The following is a 21,712-nucleotide window of genomic DNA, read 5'->3' as shown; positions in this document are numbered from 1 at the left end:
CATGATTTCAGCTGAGTTGCACCTGTTCTCATCAGGACAGATTTGAGTAGAAACAAGTTGGATCCAACAGAATAGCATCAGGAGAAGCCACAGGCAAAAAGCACCATGGCATTTTCGAGGATTACTGAGTACTAGTTCTTCAGGAAAAAAAGAAAAAAGAAAAAAAACCCAAAACAACTTGAGAACCTGAGCTTGAGTTAACTTGAGCTGGAGTTGCAGAGATTTTCCACCATGGTAAATTGAAAAACAGATTAGATTCTTAATTTTCATCAAATTTCTGTGTTTTCTACCTCTCCCTCTCTCTGTCTCCCCCTCTTTCTGTCACTCACAAACCAAACGGACCTGGACAGGCTGGAGAAGTGGGCAGAGAGGAATCTCATGAAGTTCAGCAACAGAAAATGCAAAGTGCTGCACCTGGGGAGGAATAACCCCAGGCACTGGGACAAGCTGGGGGCTGATCAGCTGGAAAACAGCTCTGCAGAGAAGGACCTGGGGGTCCTGGTGGACAACAAGTGGACCGTGGGCCATTAACATACTCTTGCTGCAAAGGAGGCCAAGAGCATCCTGAGCTGCATTAGGAGAAGCACTGTCAGCAGGTGGAGGGAGGTGATCCTTCCCCCTGCTCAGCACTGGTGGGACACCTGGATTGCCGTATTCAGTTCTAGGCTCCCCAGTATGAGAGATGTGGAGCTACTAGAGTGAGTCTGGTGCAGAGCTACCAAGATGATTAAGGCACTGGAGCATCTCTCATATAAGGAGAGGCTGAGAGAGCTGGGACTGTTTAGTCTAGAGAAGGCTCAGGAGGATGTCATCAATGTGTATAAATACCTCATGGGAGGGAGGAAGAAGAGGGAGCCAGGCTCTTCTCAGTAGTGCCCAGGGACAGGACAAGAGGCAATGGGCACAAACTGAAACACATGAAATTCTATCTGAACACAAGAAAACATTTTACTCTGAGGGTGGTCAAACACAGGCACAGGTTGCCCAGAGAGGCTGTGGAGTCTCCATGTGTTGACCTGGGCAACCTGCCTGCAGCTGACCCTGCTTTGGGCAGGAGGGCTGGACCAGATGATCCTCAGAGGTCCCTTATCCATGCTGTGATTCTGTGATTCATGTCAATGCAAAAACTCAGCAGCTTCTAGCTTGCTGTCTCCTCCTCATGTGTTTTCTCATCTCTGGAGCTGAGTAAACAATATCTTTACTAGGGGGTGATTTGTTCAATAACTTGTTACTAAAGAGCTGCTCTGTTCTTCCTTCTGCCTGCAGCCATGTGTTTTTCCAGTTTTTCCACTGCCCTTTTGTGGAGTGGGTTCATATTTCACAGTCAGCTTTTGCCCTGGACCCCTTTTGTTTTTACTAATCCCTTTGACTGCAACAGTGCCATTAGCTTCAGTGATATATGACTCCGAGGCTGCATGGCTTCAGGTAGTTGCAAAGTATACCTGGAAATCTACAGAAAGAAAAATACCAATAAAGCATGGATAAGGAAAGAACAGAAGGAGTTTCTGGATCATGCAGAAAAAATATTTTGCTTTAGTTCAACAAATACGGTCCATTTAAGTGTATTTAATCAAAGAGTACCTCGTGAAGGCTGTAGCCACCTCTGTATCTAAGATTAGACTCTCTTTGCATTGCTGGACACCCTGGCCCTAGTGTCAGGTTAACCCATCACATTTGCCTATCCTCAATGCTACTGAATTATTCCCATTCCCTTCTTGAAACAGTGTCACGCTCTTCACTCAACAACTCTTCAACTCTGTGGAGAGTTTACTCCATTGAATTAATTTTCTCCTTTCAGCCCTTCTCTGTCTGCCAGCTCACCTGAAAGTTTTGTCTCTGTAAACTAAAGTCTCGTCTGTTTTTCCTACAGATATCTTTTAAGTTGGGAAAAATTCTTACTCCTCTTCCATGCAGCTTGTTTGCCCTGCTCTTTCATTCTCTAACCCTGTGGTATTCTGGCAAGGCTGAATCCCCATGGAGCATCATGCTCCGCTGTACTTGAGCTTTTTTCCTTCAGAGTCTTTTTTTTTTCAGTGAGATCACTGTGAAAGACATCTGCATGGGAAGGTTATTTACGAAGTCCATATACCTCCCATTCTTCTTGACAGGACTGTTTTCCCTGCATCTGTTACGGTTGACTAAGGAAACATTGTGATTTACAGGCCAGCTGCTTCCCCAGCTGAATGGCCTTTTCACGTCTGTGGCTCTTCATATGCTCCCAAAGACAACGGCCCCACTCTGTGGCTACAGTAGAGGATTACATGCCCCAAATTCAGGGTGCAAAAGTAGCCTGAAGAAGTCCTTTTTCTCTCCAAGAAATGTGGGCTTGCTCTTGCCTATGTCTTTGGCATAACATAGAGCAGCCCTCAAGCTGCTTTACACTAAATGAACTGTGTGATGCCAGCCAGTCCGACGTGCAAATGGGACCCACCTGCAATCACAGCCCCACTCTCACACCATAGCTCCATAAAACTCCTGGCTCTGTCAGAACACCCATAAGTGGGGTGGCCCGAACTGGCCAAGATGCTGTCCCAGGCTGGGGCTTGGCCAGGGACACTTTGCTGATGCTACATGAAGATGTTTTCATGGCTCCTCCCAGCACTGGAGATAAAAGCAGCATCAGCATCCTGTGTATTTGCTTTCAAGGCCATGTAAGCGCGTTAGTGTAATCATGGTAATCACCACCCAGGTGACAGCAAGCAGGACCAGGTGAGATGAGCTATTTTTCACTTCCTTGGGTGTTTTCTTTGTTTTAGATCGGTGGGAGCTGATCACCCACTGTAAGTCTGAAAATCCTGGCAGGTGGCTATCAGCAGGTCTAGGATCTCTATGAGCCTTCAGGAAATTGGACTGGGGCTCCTTTGCATGGTTTAAGTTCACCTTCTGTTCCTTACAGACAGCAGCACAATGGGTGCATTTGTTTCAGCGGTTAACGTGCTCACCAAAAGATGCAGCTTGAATACAATTAACCTCTGTGAGCTTCACTTAAAAAAATAGAAGCAAAAAAAAGTCTATTTTTTTAAGTATAATCTAATGTATAATTTTTTACAAACAAACTTCAGAAGTTTTCTTTGGAAAACTATATTTTTGCCAAAATATCTATTTCTAAAGAATAGTGGAAAAACTATTTGGTTGAATTATTAAAAATGGAGCATTCTATTCCAGCTGTGCTGACATAGATATTTTTGCCCACAGATTTTTCTAGGTAAGACATTCTACTGTTTTAAGTATATTACTCTATACTTTTATTTCTCTGCCTTAGCCTCAATAAACAGGTGTAGGTGTCTGTCAGAGCAATTTTGCCACACATATTTACTTATGAAGCTGCACTTATAATACTGCATACTGATTTTGTCATACAGACCAGGTCCTATAATATGTTTACATCCCTTTTTTTGTCATAAAGTATTGTTAGTAAAGTACAAGATGGAGACTAAGCTGTTAGTTAATTAACTGTGACTTCACTACCCTCTAAACACACAGATCAGTTTGTCTTTTGTCTTAGAATATTAGTTACAGTCAATAAATCATTTGCATGGCTTTATCTTGAGTCTGGGCTCAGCAGTTGCTGACAAATAAGAAATAAATGCAAAGGACATATTTATGTCAGAGGTTCCCTGCGTGGTTTGCGCAGGGCGAATTCTGCGCTGGCTCCCTGGATGCTGCTCCACTGCTCAGAGCCATGTGCCAGGGGCTGTCTGCCGAGGTACCCCCACGACTGCGTCCCTCTTCCCAAACAGCTTCATCGGGATGCAGAAGATGGAAGCAAACACTGAGGCCTGCAGATGATATTAAACTAGGACAAGCTGCAAACACCCACCAGGACAAAGGAATAATACAAAGGCACCCAGTGAGAACAGAAGCATGGCAGGGAGCGAAATGAGATGCAGCCTGAAAAACATGCAAATTAATGTGTCTGAGGCAGAAGTAAATGGAAAAAGGACCACTGGTGGTAGGAGAAACGTGGGCAGCAGTGACAGAAAAGCATCTTCTGATGAGAGCGGGGGGGTGAATTAGGCACAAATGGGCAACATTGCAGCAAAAAGGTAAGCAGGGCTACTATCCCCCATGAGGCACACGGTGCCTTTTTCTTCTGTTCTCAGTGCAAGTGCTGGGTGCTACATGAGGACAGGTTAACGGGCAGTGGGGCACCGAGGTTAGTACCTGGGCAGGTAACTTCACTGGTCCATGCATAGGAAGCACACTGGTCGCACACCTCACAGGGCCTCCCCTCCTGCTACAGCTCCGACTGTCGCTGCTCTGCTCCTGAATCCTTTGCCTCTGGCAAAGTATTTTTGGCTCAGGGGCATGCCAGAGCCCTACTCCTCCCCTTACTTTAGTGCTTTTTTGCAGTCTCTTTGCATCCGAAAGCTCCAAAGGATTGCTCAATAAACTGCATTTCACCTGAGATGCCACCAAAAGGTTTTCCCAGGCTGTTATGATGTCTCTCTGCACAGCCAGGGCTGCAGGGCAGGAGCCAGAGCCTCAGGGCACCCCCCTAACACAGCCAGAGCTACCAAGAAGGCAGGGGGATGGCTGTGACTGATGGCATAGAGAGCCTGGCCTGCATGCTTAGATCCAAGCGGCAACCTCCACGGGGAAGAGTGGCTTCACCAAATGCAGATGGCACTAATGGTGTGACCCGACAGGTACCTCGTCTTCTGGAGACACTGAGTTGGTCTTTCTCATCCTACCATCTGCTAATGTAGCTGTGCGTTTCGGCACATCTGGAACTAACTGCTTTTCAAAAACAGTTCTTTACACATCCAGAGAGGGCTTTTTGATGAGAAACACCTCTATCCTCACAGTAATTTTCCATGTTATTGTGACACTGTTGGACAACCCATAGGACTGTGTCTAGTCTCTATGGTAAAAAGACTGAAGAATGAGTAACATAAATTTTCAGTAGTTTCTTTAAAATAAAAGCTGCTTCATTGTTTTCAGTTTCCATTCATGCTTTAAGAGGTTGAGTTTATTCAGAAAATATGTTCTGAGTGAACATGTCATTGTATCTCTGCAGGCATAATTTTCCTTCATTAACTTTTCTATATTTGAGGAACTTGCAAATACACTATTCCAGATTACACCCCTATGTTATACTCATGAAGAAATAGCCAGCTTTGCAATTTCAGCCATCAGGATGAAAACAAGTGCTTGTGGGGAAAAAATAATAACACCAATGTCTGATCCCAACAGTGGGCTAAAGGCTGGGTTAGATTTGCCAGACAATTTGGCGAGACCCAGGTGGTCCCAATTTCATGGTGTATGTCGGAGGCATGGAAGAAACTGCCAGCCCTGCTGATGTGAGGAGCAAGCCTGTGCTTTGCAGCAGGTGAGGTGAACTCCTGTGGTCCTGTCCTCACCCAGAATGGGTATCTAGCACACAGGCTCCCTCCTGCACCCCTGCACTCCCCCGCATCCTCTGCTCTTACACGGGCTGGTGGCCCAGGGCAGACCTGGTCCTTGCACAGATGCTTTGGAAGGACCGTGCCCGGGATCCTGGCGTGGGCAAGTCTGCGCTGCATGTGTTTGATGGGCTCTGTGACTCCAGTAACCTCCTAAATAAACTCCATCCAGTGCCATAGGTGTGTTTTCTACCTCCACATGTTTCAAAAGAGCAAACCAGTGAAGTGCTCCTTTAGCAAGTATTACACACCCTTGCCCAACCTCTGTTCTGTTATTGATGTGAGGTCAGCAAAGTTGTTCTGGAGACACACAACTAATGACAAGAGAAACATCTCATCCTCTGTTGTTTCTCATAACTGCACCTGCACCACACCTCTGTCAGCCCAGCTGTTGTCTTCAAGTGGTTTTCTGTGGCTGTTGGCATGTAGGGTCAAATGTTACTGACTAAAGGACTCTGCCATCTCCTCTTGAATCTCTTTATTTCAGCTAGGAAGCAAAGCTTTTTTCTGGCTTCCATATCATAAAGACTGTTGCAGGTAGATAAAAATGTTAATTCATTGATGCATACTTTAGCTGGCCTCAGTAGCTCAACCTACATGTATGTATTGAAAAGGGACCCAGCAGCTGTACGTAACATAATCAAGCCCACTCCCCAGACAAACCTCCAGAAAAAACTATCTGTAAACTCTCCATTGTGTTAGAAAACATAGTAGCTGATGTTGAAGGTAAAGAAGATGGGAATGACAGATTTATAATTGCTTGGATCTACTGAGAATTCAGAACAAGGCAAGCTGTTTGACCAAAGGTGTTTTCTAGTGTCTAACTCATAAGCATTCATTAATTTTGTCTGTTGTTGTGGTTTAACCCAGCAGGCAGCTAAACACCACACAGCCGTTTGCTTACTCCCCCGCCTCCCAGGGTGATGGGAGAGAGAATTGGGAAAAAAAAAGTAAAATTTGTGGGTTGAGTTAAAGACAGTTTAATAGGACAGAAAAGGAAGGGAAAATAATAATAATGATGATAAAAGTATATACAAAATAAGTGATGCACGATGCAATTGGTCACCGCCCACCGACCGATGCCCAGCCAGTCCCTGAGCAGCGGTCACTGACCCCCCCGACCAACTCCCCCCAGTTTATGTACTGAGCATGACATCACATGGTATGGAATGTCCCTTTGGCCAGTTTGGGTCAGCTGTCCTGGCTGTGCCCCCTCCCAGCTTCTCGCTGGCAGGGCATGAGAAGCTGAAAAATCCTTGACTTACTTTAAGTAAGCACTACTTAGCAACAACTCAAACATCGGTGTGTTATCAACATTATTGTAGTACTAAATCCAAAACACAGCACTGTACCAGCTACTAAAAAGAAAATTAACTCTAACCCAGCCAAAACCAGGACATCTGTACAAGTGGGCGCAGGATGACCCAAGGCTGCATCTGCTTCCTGGACCTGGGCCAGCGCTGGTGTAGGGGCCATATATCTGCATCGGTGTAGTGCTGTCCCAAGCCTATAAGCCTATGTAACCTCTAGAACAGATCTCCTCTTGTCCAATTAGCTCAGAGCATCAGGAGGAGAAGTTCATAACTATCCGTATCCATCCCTGCAGACACATGCTTTCAATCCGCTTTCTCTTGTATTGGTATACATATATCAGACAATAAATTATAGGTACATACTATAGAGATTGTGGAAACACCATCCCTGGAGATACTCAAAACTCACCTGGGGAAGGTCCTGGGCAACCTGCTCTGGCTTTGAGGTTTCCCTGTTGTGAGCAGGGGGTTGGACTAAATGATCTCTACAGCTCCCTTTCCATTTAATTTTTCTACGATTCCATGATATGAGTTAATCTGAGACCAACACTGAATAAGCAGAGAAGAATTTAACGTAGAAGTACAAAGTTTGTCCATTGCTATTGGCTGTAAACACCAGCATTTGCACTTAGTAAAGTTTAGTTTGGTGTAAAACATAATATGGATCCTATTATGATTCAAGCAGTTTCCATCATTATCCTTGATATTCTCATTTCAAAATGTTTTAAAAGTCCCACTGAAAGCAGAAACCATGCTAGTTCATACACTTCTTCTAGGGCAAAGCAAGGAACGTAATGGTTCCAAGTCTTTGAAGGAGACCACCATCATTCCTGCAGCCCTGAAGATCATTGGCCTTAAAGTAACTCCAAGCCTTCAGTGCAGAAGAGGATTTTTGGTATGCCAGCACTCTCTGGTTCCTGAGGTGGGACACCAACCCAGCCTGCTATATGCTACCATTTTGCCTGTTCTCTTTTCCAAAAGATGTTTTGCAGGAGTATTAATTCACCGGTTTGTGTCTCTGCATATTGCAACTGAGAGAGGCGGGAAAAGAGTAACGCTATGAGCATGACTTTCAATGAATTTTTTTCCAGTTACATGATTAGCTTTCACTGACTTCATTATCCCTTGTAACTTGTATTATAATAGTACTCAAGGTGACTGATGCCTCACTGCGATGGGCATCCTGAAACACAAAGATGGGGCTCTGCCCATCTCCACATCACCTCGGTCAAAATGATTTCCACTTAAGTCATGTTCATGTCTCGACTCCATTTAAAATCCATCAATGGCCACTGTGCCTTTCAGTCATTATTTCCATCGGGAGATCCTATTATTACTCAGTACTGCTCACTTTATCTTCTACCATGCACTTACAGCTAAAGATAACTTAAAATTTCTATGCTTAAAACAATGCAGCAGCTCGGGAAGCAGGGTAGGAGGCACAGGTTTCAGCAGAGAAAAGATTAGATACTTGTCGTGTTTCTGAAACAAATGATGTGCAGGCAATGGGCAATAATTCTACTGGAATTAACCTGCAAGCAGACAAACCTGCAGCAGAGTCCTGTGCAGGTATTTTCTATCTTATTCCATCTTCTCTGTTCACTGAAAAATACAGGTTACAGTTTACTGTAACGAGCTTCATGCATTTCTGTCAAAATTGTTTGGATTAAATAAAACACATTATAAGTTGAAATGTTTTATTGTATTTTTTAAACAATCACTCTTCGCAAAGAAGATTATTTTGAACTATAATGAAAAGTGATTCATAGAATCATAGAATCATTGAGGTTGGAAAAGACCTCTAAGATCATCAAGTCCAACCGTCGACCCAACACCACCATGCCCACTAAACCATGTCCCTAAGCGCCTCATCTACACGTCTTTTAAATACCTCCAGGGATGGGGACTCAACCACTTCCCTGGGCAGCCTGGTCCAATGTTTCACCACTCTTTCAGTAAAGAAATTTTTCCTCATGTCCAATCTAAACCTCCCCTGGTGCAATTTGAGGCCATTTCCTCTCGTCCTATCGCTAGTTACCTGGGAAAAGTAACTATAAATAAAATATATAAATAAATAAAGATAATATAATATATATAAAAATATATATAAATACATATAAATGTATAAAAATATATATAAAGATATTCAAATATCTCTGATTTTAAAAGAAGTATCCAAAGCATGTCTGTACAGATTAAATGAAACAGTTTTGTTTAATCTAAAAGTAGATTTTTTTTTCAAAAACTGGGTTGTGTTTTTGTGAAGAAAATTTACTTCAGATTGACCTGTGATGAATTTCTTTCAATTATTTAATCCATCCGGAAAAAAAAACAAAAAGTCAGTTATTTATAAAACCTTAATCTAATTTTCTTTCATGACTTGATCCTAATGCATGTTTGCACATAGACCTCCTGTTGACCTCCATGGAAGTTACGCATCTAAAGGGAATGCAGAACCAGACTCAGCAGACAAAATTAGTGTTTTTCTAATTGCTTTAATTGGTGTTTAATTTTTCTGCTGTTTAGAGCCCAAGTTACTGACTTTTAATGGGAAAAAGAAATGTATGCTGGAATGAAAATATGATAAATATGATAAAAAAAATGGTTAACATTATATTATAGCTCCAGAAACAGAGCAATTGGTAAATGTGAATGTTTTCATTTGAGTTACAAATACCACTGATTTCCATTTCCGTTGCCACTTCAATTAATTTGTATTCAGAAAACCACATCCCTGAAAATGTGTAAAACATCTGCTTTGAGAAACTGAGTGTCAATAACTGAACTGTGTGCATCGTCGTACAGAGAACTCTGGAGCTGACTAGATCATCTCCGTTAAGGATGGTGATTTGTGAGTTGTCCACAGGATGGATCTAATCACATTATTCATTAGTTCAGCCTACAGGGGGGAAAGAAGTGACTCAAAATCATCAGTAATGACATGATGAAAGTATGTTGTTTTTTTCAGATGAAACATGACAATGACTTTAGCTGGCTCTCCTTGTATGCAGGTACTTCAGGAAGCCCCTTTGTTCCTATTTTCTTTAGTTTTTCCTATTTTCTTTAGTTTTTCCTATTTTCTTTAGTTTTTCCAAAATTACTGCTTGCCCTATGTACGTGGCACTTTATGCTAAGCAATCTGAAACCCTCCAGTGCAGTAACTAGGTGTGACTTCACCTCCCCCTGATTGACTGAGCCTAGAAAACCTGCACCGCAATGAAAACTGCAGTGAAACAGTAGGGTAACTTGACAACGGTAAATTATACAGGCCTATCCCTCTCCAGTGCTTTACCTTTACCAATGCTCTCTACTGAATATTACCAACTTTGTTTAGCATGCAATACAGCTGATAACAGGCAACATCTGCTTTAGATCAAAAGGGTAGGGAACAAGTACTTCTTGCAGGTAGACTCTGCTCATCCTGGTTCTCTGTAGCAAATTTTAAGTGGAGATAGTGTATAACAAAAGTCACAGCTGACGATGTATTTTTAGCCACATACCTCTCATCTCGCTATCAATATACAGCACCTCATTCGGGGTTTGGATTTGTAACAGTAATGGCTCTCCAAGCATCTCCTGAGTCCTAGTAAATTCAGTGTCCCTGTCTGATGAGCACGTAATGTGAAAAGTCTCTACAGTTAAGTAGGGAAATGCTGTAAATTCCATTTTGGGTGATATATTTACTAGGTAAGATAAAGATCAATTACTTTCAATGCTTAAAAGCAGTGTTGCCGCAATTCTTTACAAAGCCCTTTTATGAAAATGCTCTTATCACTACTACATGTTCTATCACCATTCACTGGGACTATTTACTTTCTTCAATTCTATACTAATCATTATTAAATATAGCTAGATTTCCCAGGGTGGCTGCTACGAAGAAAAATACTCAGCCCTGAATATATACAGGGCCCTTTTCTTATATACAGGCACTGGGAAGGATGTACGATTAAACATGGGATTCTCAGAAACTGGCAGATTACTGCTCAGACTAGGAGAAGTGGGGATGGAGAACGTAGCATAATCCTTTCCTTCCCCATCCTAAGTGTTGGACAACCTGTGCTAGCATGCAGGGAAGTAACTGCTTTCTCTCACAATCCATAGCTATAAACTCAGATCTGGAGAGAGGCTTTTTCCTTTAGACACCAAAACCAGCTCCAACCTTTCTTTCAAAGAACGAAAAAGTTGCCCTTCGTGCTATGAGGGTTGGTGTCCAGTGTCATGGCAAAGCTGGCAGCCAGGAGAAGGAATTGCTAGCTCAGCACTCTGAGCCCCAGGGTGGAAGGTGCTGACTTGCTCTACAGGATGCCCCATAGGCATTCACGTCAGCACATGGGGGCTTGCATAGTACAGAAGGACTTCGGGGAGTGAATTTGCCTAATTCTAGCAAGCCCACAACAAATCCAGATGTGCTATCTCAATATTTAGGTCTTATAACTTGCCCAAACCTGGACAGATTTTAATGGGAAACTCAAAAGGACTATCCAAAATTCAGGACTCAGTGCATGAAGGCACAAAAAAATATTAGTGCAATGGGAACTTGGGAAAAAGTTATGCATTTTTTCCTCTTATTTTTTTCTCTTGAAACCCTGAAAAAACGTCATCTCAGCTGGACGGCTAGCAAGGAATTCCCAGCCTAAAGAAATACAATCTGGTGATACAGCAGTAAGAGTAAACAGGATTTTGCAATGGAAAACATTGTTACTTACGTTAATAATAATAGGGTGTTATATCGGGTGCATCTTCATAGAAATTTTACAACATAATCCTAATAAAGTACAGTACGATAAAATTATTAACAGCTCGTAATTAAAGTATTAGAATATGCTTACCATAAATTAACACTTGAGAAAGCAATAGTCTTGGTTCCTTGAGGCCATTAGACTTTTTGAGACTTTTCTACTGGCCACAGCTGTAATACAAGAGCTAAAGAAGTTTATCGGTGATTTCCATGAAACATCTGCATCCATAATCTGGAAGTAAAATTCTGAGTAATTTATATCTCTGGGCTAAAGTCCAGTGAAGGAATTGTTAAGTAATCACTTCAAAAGCAATTTCCTTTAGTACAGGATGTCCATGAATTTTAATAGGTCATAAGTATACAGTAGTGAGGATTTTGTTTCACGGTATGGTTTTCCTTCTCTGAAATGAAATCATTGCCGAATGATCTTGAATACACATTAATATACTTTATGATTTAAATGAATTCCTAGAAGCCAGGTTTTATGGGATGGGATCACCTCAGAGATGACTCTCTCTTTCTCTTAAAACAATACTGATGTTACTCTGTAATATGCATTCTGAAAACATTATTTTCTAAGTTATTTCAGATACTTTCTATTTTGTTTTCATAAAACCACCATCTGAACAGTTAGACCTCTGCACCACTGCATCCTGGTTTTCTGGAAGTCCCCAAAGATTTGTGGTTTTGCAGGGTTGAATTACAATATTTTAATTAACAAATCATCCTTATTATTTAGGGATTATTTTGCTCCCCTGCAAAATCCAGTAGTAAAGTCTGGATTAAAAACATTAAAGAAACACTTTCAGTACAGGTTTTTGGACCTGTCAAGGCTATGATTTCACGAAGCTATGGACCGAAAGAAGCCTCTCAGTGATGGTTTTCAGAACATATGTATGAAACACAGATTTGTCTGACATCCTGCAAATGTTTGTTGACAATGCCAAATGAGTTCATTTTACTTTCTCTCACTCTCCCATACACATCTATATATTTGTGTGCTTGTGTGTATGCCACCAAACTCCTCCATCCACCCAGTCACTTCTGTCATTCTTCTCTGAATTTGTCAATCGTTTCTGGGAAGATGCCCAGCATCCCACACAATGTTGCAGCTCCTGTCACCCCACAGGCATGGAGAGCATTTGCTGGATTCCCGCTTTGCAAGGAGATGCCTCTGCATAAACAGCCCCAAATAATGGCCATATAATGTGGCAACTTCACATTTAATCATTTTTTTGTTCATCATCACACTAAATCTTGTTACACTGTTGCCTCGGTTTCATACTCCTACTGGGAATCTCCGCCTCAGCTGAGCTTCCCCACATGCTGTGTCTTACCTTTTTCCAGTTTGAAATTCATTTTGTTTTGTTCTTCCCATGTTTTTCATGAATCATTGTTATTTATTTGCCCGTGGTGTTGTAAGGCCACAAAAGAGATTGCCTGGGGCCCTCTCTGTGTTAGACTCAATATTTGAAGTGCTTCAAATTAAGCAGGATTGGAGGAATAAGTGCAGTTATCAGTGGTTTAACCCATGGATATTATACAAGGTACAGAGAAACCATCACCCCTATCCTCCAAAGCATCTGGGAGAGTCTGAAATCAATCAGCACCTTTGGAAGCCTGGGCAGAGGGAAGTTGTGCATGGTATAGTCAGAAAATTGAACCCTGGTCCACTCCATTAACCCCAAAGCCATCCTTTCCCTTAGCATCTTTTCATCAGTTCTTCGCCTCCACTGTGCTCACCTTGTCCCAGTTTAGCTCACCCTTGGGGTTTCTTTTAATACTCTGTTTACTCCTTCATCCAGTTCATTAAATGAGATGTTAAATAAGCCTGCATGTAATACCGGTCTCAGCAGTAAGCCACCAAGCACCAGCTTGATACATTAATGTTTATCATTACATTTTGTTTACAATTCAGGGAATTTTCATCCTAATCAAAGTATCTATCAAGACAATTATGAGAGTAATATTTCGTAAGTGACTCTACCTAGTGCATTACTAAAATGTAATTATATTGGTGTAAATTGTCAGAGCTATCAACAGAATTAGGCATGTTACATCTGTAGAAGATCTGCTGCTGTTACCTCCTCTGCCTTTCTTCTCCCTAATTTGCCTATTTCAGCAGAGCCAAGGCCTAGGAGCAAGGGGGGAGCTTGGGCAGTGCATGGAGCCATGAGATACTGTGGAGAAGATGCAGCTGGGAGAGTAACAGACTGCTGCGTTGGATGGGGAAAGTCTACAGTACTGTCCTCTGTGGCTCCTGCTTTCCTTTCACAGATCTCTGGGGTCTTCCTCCCTCAGCGTTTTCTCCATTGCATGATGAGGGATGGGAGCTTATCCTCATCCAAATGTAACTGCCAGGGTCGTTCCTTCCTTCCAGAGAAACCAAACTACATTTGATTTTCTCTTCTTGTTCACATACATCTTAGAGCATGAGCTGCCTTGCTAAGGAGTTTCCTGCTTCCTGAGGTCAACTCCACCAATTAACAGACAGTCCCTGGAAGAGACCTCCCCTTCAAGCAGGATACATGGAGTGACAGGGTTTGTTTCATCACTCCTCATCCACTTCTTCCTGGTTCAAACCTTAAACAGCTACTGGAAGTCTCTTGCAAATTGTGCCTTTTCTGCCTTGTCTCAGCAGCAGCTGGTCTTTGGCTGGGAAGCACATCCAGCTCCAGGAGCGCCACTAAAGCTACTCAGGATTGATGGCTTCCCCCAGGCACCATCTCAGCTGTCTCAGGCTCCGCAGGAACTGGCAATGTGGCCACTCCAAATTAAACCCTACATTTGCTGCATAAATACCACAGTCCCCATACGACCTGAATCCACTGACTTTTTTATGTTTGTATTTTCCGGGAGTCCATGTCTGGTTTAGCAATTAACAGGTCTTTTATTAGATCTCCTTTACTTCCTAAATGATCTTTTTCTTTCTCATTATAGACATAACCTTTTTAGAGTCAGATAAAACTCTTCTTGTGTGAATTTAGTCCCCTCACCGATTTCTGGATGTTTTCCTTTCTGGCAGCCTTTTTCAGACAGGAAGTGGCCTTCATTAAAATGTGTTATATGTTTCACTTGTCCTTTGATCACTTCCAACTACATTTCTACTGGCTTTCCTACTTATACCTTTTCCTTAAAAGCCTTAGCCAATTCTCTCTTTTTGTTTTGTTTTGTTTTGTTGTCGCAGATTTTCTTTAATCTCAGTTCTTCTGTGCAGCTCATTAGTTTAGACCTGAAGACGAGGATGGTGGGGAAGAAGTAAAATAAAAAGCATTCCTGAGATCTCAGCCTTAAGCATGAAATTAAACACTTCATAAAAGGAGCAGCGCCTTCTGGTACGGATTGTTTAGTAGTGCTACAGACAACGCTACTCCTGGCCACTGAAAGCATTTAGCCTCCCAGCTAGTGGCACGCAACCTCCGAGCATGACAGTATCAGAGCATAATACACACCTCAACTTTTATTCAGAGGGAGTATTTGCTGAAATTGCTATTAAGCGGATGAAAAAGTGTGAAAATCACAGAGGGGCTTTGTTTTCTGCAGAACCACAAACTCAACTCATCTCATCACTTCCAAGGTGTTAGACTTATTTGCTACAGTAAATTCTGTCCTACCTAAGTTGACAGTGAAAATAAATACTTAAAGGTATTTTGTCATCTCAGAGGCATTTGCCTTACCACAAGATGCCATGCCTTGTGAGATAGCTGAGTACAGCAGTATTGTGGTTTACTTTCCTTTGTTTTAAACACAAAGATTTTGACAGAAGACTACCTAAAATAGGGAGTGTCTGAGTCTCCCTACAGGAAAAGTTAATAGGGCATGAGAGACTACATTTCAAGCCTGACTGCATTATTCAGGGAGGGGAAAAAGCTTTAGTTTTATTTTAAAGGACTCAAAGTTGTGTTTTCAAATATGTGGGGCTCGTCACTTCTTAATCTCAATAGTCAACTATAGCATCTTCTGTGATGACTTGCAAAGCTACTTCTTAAAAGAAATAGATAATTTTTAATTGAAGCAAATTCTATGAAATAGTAATAAAAGCAAAACCTTCTTGAAAGGATTTTTGGAATATTTCATGATCCAGTTTGGGTCTCACTGTGGATCTGGGGCATGAATATATTTACATAAATGGAAAAGAAATGTGGGAAGGTCATTGAACCTAAAGAAGTGTTGGGTATACTGCATGAACTGAAAGCCTTTGCCAAAGCATATGGCAAAGACTTTGCATCTCTGTTTCCCTGCTCATCCATTTCAGAAAGCAACAATTCTGCATAGTGTTGAAGGTCCCTCCTGCTGCAATCAGGCTGTGCAGCCATCACTTACCATCTGCTGAGCCACCATGTTAAGCAATGGAAATCACTGGCTTTCAAGAGCCACAGCCAGACCCACCATAAGATGTACCAGACCAGGTTACCTTTGCAATGTGTTTCAATGGAGACAACCTCGCCTCTGCTTCTTGTTCACCAGCACCATCCCGAAACAGACTTTTGGACTTTTGGCTTTGCTTTCTATTTGTTTTATTGTACTTGCAGCCCAAAATGAAATTGCAATTCTTGTGCACAGGGCAATCCTTGCCCCAAAGAATGCCCAGTCTAAACACAACGAGAGGGGAAAAAACCCCGGCTATTTTTCTCCTTTACAGATAACTGATTGGGTCTTCCAAGTGGGAAGTTAAATGCCTTTTCCAAAGTCATGTTAAAGGCATATGGCAAATCTGGGAATTGGACCTCAGTATCTTGAATCCTCAGCCAGGGTCCCACCTAGAAGGCTCTCTCCTTTGAAAGTTCAGTTAGAGCGTAGACATGCTTTGTGTCTCTCAGCCCTCTGTCTAACACAGCAAACAAAAGCTACGTACACTCAGTGCTAAGTGGCCATCTCTTTTACACATCAGCTGATAAAAGGTGACAAAACTTTAGAGTGTTAAAGAGGCTCAAGCTGTGCATCTGTGCTATCAAAATGACTTTGAAGTGTTTCAATTTTCATTATCTCAGGGAATTTTTGGTTGGTTGGTTGGTTGGTTGGTTGGTTGGTTTGGGGGGGGTTGTTACTGACTGCTAGTTAATCCAGAAAGAATGAGCATCTCCTACTGAAGGCAAGACATACAGGTAAATACACACGGTGGACCTATTCATCTAAACATAAATACTCTTGCATATGGTCAGCTAAGTAACTCCAGGCTTCATCAATGGTATTGACCAGATTTTGATCAGCTAGAATGGGTGCCAAGGCACTGAAACGGTTTTTACATACCTACATGTAGATACTTTACCTGCAAGCTCAATCCCACCTTAGTTATCTACAATGTAGATATCCACTCCTGAGGTAGCTACTCCAGACTCCCTGGACAATTAATGGAGGGAAACAGGGTTAATGGAACAAAACCTTCCAAGATCCAAAGCACCTGTCTTGTTTCAGGTATCTGGTTTTTGATGCGGCATTTCATGATTTAGAACTGATTTTTGGCAGTTGAGGGAGTCTAGACTGACTAGTTCAGGTGTTGCTACTGCAGAGGTTTACCCTGGGGCAGATGACTTCCACACACCTCTGCTCTCTGAAGGCCTTGCTTGTGAAACTATCCCAGACAAGCTGTAACGTACTGGCTTTGCATCTCCCTTTTGTGGACATATCAAGCCCCACCAAACAGGGATCAAAGACTTCTCTTTTTGCACAACAGCTGAAAGCATTAGTGCAGACGAAGTTTGAGGTTTGCTTTTTTAAACCCATTCATTCTACAGCTCCTTCATCAATGTCTGCTGGAGCAAGTTTCATTCACTTCATACAAACTGGAAATTAGCCATTAGTTGAAAATAACAAGCCTCTTAAGCAAAGCAGTGATCTCCAATGGAAAGATTCCTCTTGTGTTACCATCCACTCCCAAAAAAATGTTCAGTTCTCATAATTTAAACCAAATAAGAATTGAAGCAGTTAAAAACAGATTTCTTAATGACACATAACTCACCTGCAGTACATTCAGGATCAATATCAGTAATACAACAGATAAACGATGCCTCCTGCAGGAGAAGAAAGGTCCCTCCACAAGCCCACCTCTGCGTACCCTGGGTGCGGATTCCCACTTGTTGCACCCCATACCATCACGCCACCTGCTGAGCACAGGCTCCACGGGGCGTCCCATGGGGATGATGCTCTGTTTGATGTAGGTGGAGGTTGCAATGCTGGCAGGGTGGCTTCTGGCAGTGTCAAACTGAGTTTGACTATTGCTGGTTACCCTCCAAGGTTTCATGTGATGTCGTTGTCCCTGTGTGTCCTGTCCTGTCGTGTCCCCCTCCCCCTGTACCTGTTCCCCCCCCCAGTTTTCACACTTCTTTCATACTTCTTTTCAGGCTGACTCCTCCTTCATTTCAGAGCTCTCTTTGAAGTTCCCAGACTACTGTTTAATCCATTGGTGGTCTCTCTTCCCCTTTAACACCATCAGTTGGGGGCTGATGGTCACCTTCATCTTTAACATGATCAGTTAACATAAGCAAGTGTCCTCCAGACAGCTTTGTGTATTTGATACACACACACACACACTCTTGTGTTACCAGGTGTTGTTATTCAGACCATTTGTCAAGGGTGGGCTGTGCAAGCACCCCCACAGTTATTTTTGAAAGTGTTCTGAATATTCATCTCTTCCCTGTTTTTTTTTTATTTTTTAACGTAGTTTGTGGTTTAGTTTGGTATCTTTGTGGATGTTTGAAACTACGCATTCACCTGCACGCTTGTTTCTCATTTAAGCAAAATCAGTGGCACTGCCACTGAATTAAAGGTTGCATATTGTAGATTCTGATAATTATACAGGGAAAAACAACTGTGGCCATGCCCAGCACACTGAGTTACTAAACTGTTGGTAAGACATGGAGTACAGAGGCCATATGATCATCCATCAGCTTTGTTGCAGCCTAGCCGACTGAGCAAAGAGTGGGAAGCTGAGGAATCTTTTGCTTCCACGCTTGCACTTGCTGTTGATGCACTATGGTACATTAAACATGAAGCCAGTGCAGGCTGTCAGACTCTACTGAAGCCTCTTCAGCAGATTGAATGGGCGTTTACAGTAGTGGAGGGATCTGCTCCAACTTCAGGGGAAACAGCAGCTGCACCTGGCCTTAATAAACCTGCATCTCATGCTTCCTATTAAGAACCCAGGACACCAGAACTCGCCATGGGATGGGAATGTTGTACTCTGACAACTTTTGAACCTCTGCCATCCTAAGCTTGTTTCTGGGCTCCTTTGTACCACTACAGGAACTAACAGAATTTCATGGATGCTTTACTTTATGCTGCCTGGCTTCCCACCCATGCCAGCCGCTCAGACTGCGTCTCCTGGTCCTGCCCCGTTGCCCTCGTGGCCCATGCTGGGGAAGCCTGCCCTGACTCCTCAAGCCACCTGAAATTCCTTTGCAGAGCTTTGTCTCGGGACAGGACTGAGCCCAAGGAGAATGAACAGGCAATACCGTGAACATTTTGCCCAATTATTTATGGAGTCAAAGTACGGCTATAGCACAATGCATCAAATACTGGCTTGGTTTAGTAACAGGCTAGGTAGGAAGGGCAGCAGTCTGGATGAGGAACAGCCTAAAGGAAAAAAGAAAATAAAAAAAGAAACTGAAAGAAAACAGCCAGCTATTATTTGCAAAATGGGAACATCAAGTCTCCAAACCAAGTTATACGCGGTGTTACCAAGACTGAAAACTTACTAACCAAGGGGACTAAAGAGTTAAACAGACTTTCCTCAAGAAAGAGAAAGAGGTGACTTGCCAGCAACTGCTTGCAGGAAGACCAACAGAGACACTGAAAAAATAAGTTATATGATGCTTTGCTTGGGCAAGTCTTGGAGGAACCTAAATCTTAGAAAAAAATAACTGAGCTGGCAAGGAAGGGCTAGGATAAAGGCTCTGCTTGTTTTAATCTTGTTCTCTCTGCTTGTTACATTTCTATGAATAAATAAATCACAGTAGTCTGGGAAGCAGCTGTGCTGGGTTGTCTTGATACCAGAAAACTGAAGGGGGGCAAACTGGTGTGATACCAATTTTGAAAAGGACTCTGGGGGAGCTCTGAGGAACTCTAGGTCTGTAATCTTGATGCCTCTACCAGGCAAATTAATTGAAAGTATAAAGAAGATTAGAATTAGTGGACACTTGGATAAAAATGGTCTATTTGAGAAGAATCAGCAAGGTTTTCGTGAAGAGAAATCCTGCCTTATGAACAAGTTCTTTGAGGGGTTGAACAAGAATATGGATGGAGGTGATCAAGATCATCCTATCTACTGGGATTTCCAAAAGACTTTTGACTAAGCCCATTGCCAAAGATCGTTTAGGAAACTAAGCAGCCATGGAGCAAGCAGGACAGTACTTTTATGGATGAGTAAATGGTGAAGAGATAGGAAACAAAACTGAGGAGCAATTGTTCACTTTTCAGACTGGAGGGAGCTGTGTGGGATCTTTTTGCTATTTGACATAATTTGTGAATGAGCTGGAAGAGGGGATTGGTAACAGGCTGTTGTGATATTTCTGATAAAACTAAGTTACTCAGAGTTGTGAGGATGAAGTCAACAATGAAGAAAAACAGACATCCTACAAGAGTGAATGACTGGGCAGGTTATAATGGCAGATGAAATTTGCTGTAGGTAAATATAAAGGGATGCACTTAAAACCTCTATCCAAACTTGACATTTGATAGGTTCTGAGCTGCTCATCCCCACTCAGGAGGGAGCTCCTGCGGTTATAATAGATAGTCCCATGAAAACGACAGTCCCATCATAGTTCTCAGCTGTAGTCAAGCAAACAAGGAAATCGGGAAAAAGCAGTGGACAACCTCATGCCACTGTACAAATCCATGGTCTGCCTCTATCATGAAAACTGTGTGCAGTTCTGCTCTCCTCATCCCCAAAAGGTTTTAGTAGGACAGGAAGAAGACAGTAGGATATTCAAAGGTATGAAATGGCATTTATACAAAGCAGCTAAGACTCTCCAGGCTGACAAAGAGAGAATGTATAAAATTATTTGTGCATGGAGAGAATGGATGGGAATCAATTGCTAGTTATTTTTGCAGTGCAAGGATGAGGGAACAGCAAATGAAGCTAGTAGGAGCCAGAAAAAAGACAAAGCAGAGAAGTTGGTCCTTCATGCAAAGAGTAATTGACAAAAAATGTGGATGCTAAAAGTTTGTATGTTCAAAGTTTCTAAATAAATACAAACAACATCTGGCTCAGCAGGCCTGTGACCTGAAAATGGTTGGCAGTTGAGAGAATATTAGAGGGAATTATATCTGGTTGTCCTAATTTTATATTCTTTCCTAGGCACCTACTTAAGGCTACTGCTGGAGATAAGATATTAGACTCAATGGACTTCTGGTGTGACCCAGTTCTTATATCACTTTCTTTCATATATGTCCTAGGGAAGATCCAGACTCTGTTGGGTGGATGAAGGCAACTAGGATTATGGAATAGTGAATGTTTCAACATGATAACCCAGCCAGAACTGGGGTGCTGAGAGGCACACAATTAATTGTATGTCTATCATTTAAAAGAAATGTCCACAAAGAGTCTGAGTGTGTCCTCCTGCTTCTCTAGACCAAGGCACAGCATAGCACAGTTCTCTTTACTGGAAACATAAAATGAAAACAGGTTTACCTCTCCAAAACTAACAAGAATTAAAAGTGTAATTACATTTTTGGTACCACTTAAGGTCTGGGAATTAAACCTGACACTAAAAAATATAAAAAGTAAGAAAGAAGGACTGCCTTTCTGGATGTATTCTGCAGCATTAAATATACAGCTGGTGTACAAAAATAATAGGCAATAATAATTAAAAAAATTATAGCAAGCAGTGTAGTAATTATTTTCTGGGAATGCTATAAAAATGGCAGCATGGGCTTCCAGGTGTGTTAGTCTAAGGACTTCTCTCTACAAGGAACTTACTTCACACAGAGCTGGGATATGTTCAGCATTGCAAATTACATACTCTTGTCTATGCAGTCAGCTATATCCTCCTGCAGTTAAATCATTACTTCTCTGCAGCAGAAATTTTCTCCAAAGTAAATTTTCAGCATTCAGGGCAGATATCCCAGAGGCATATGTGTTGCAGGTGGGCCCCTACTCATCACAGAATTCTCCCTGGGGCCTATATTGGAATATAGAGCAAAAAATTAGGAGAAGCTACTCAAATTCTGTGACTTCGTGGACAAGCACAAAACATGACAGAGATGATTTTCAGTATTTGCAGCATATATCTTACTGAGCTTGGTGCAATATTTAGAGG

Source organism: Aptenodytes patagonicus, chromosome 1 (assembly GCF_965638725.1).
Source record: "Aptenodytes patagonicus chromosome 1, bAptPat1.pri.cur, whole genome shotgun sequence".
Taxonomy (NCBI): domain Eukaryota; kingdom Metazoa; phylum Chordata; class Aves; order Sphenisciformes; family Spheniscidae; genus Aptenodytes; species Aptenodytes patagonicus.
Note: the sequence above shows the minus strand (reverse complement) of the source record.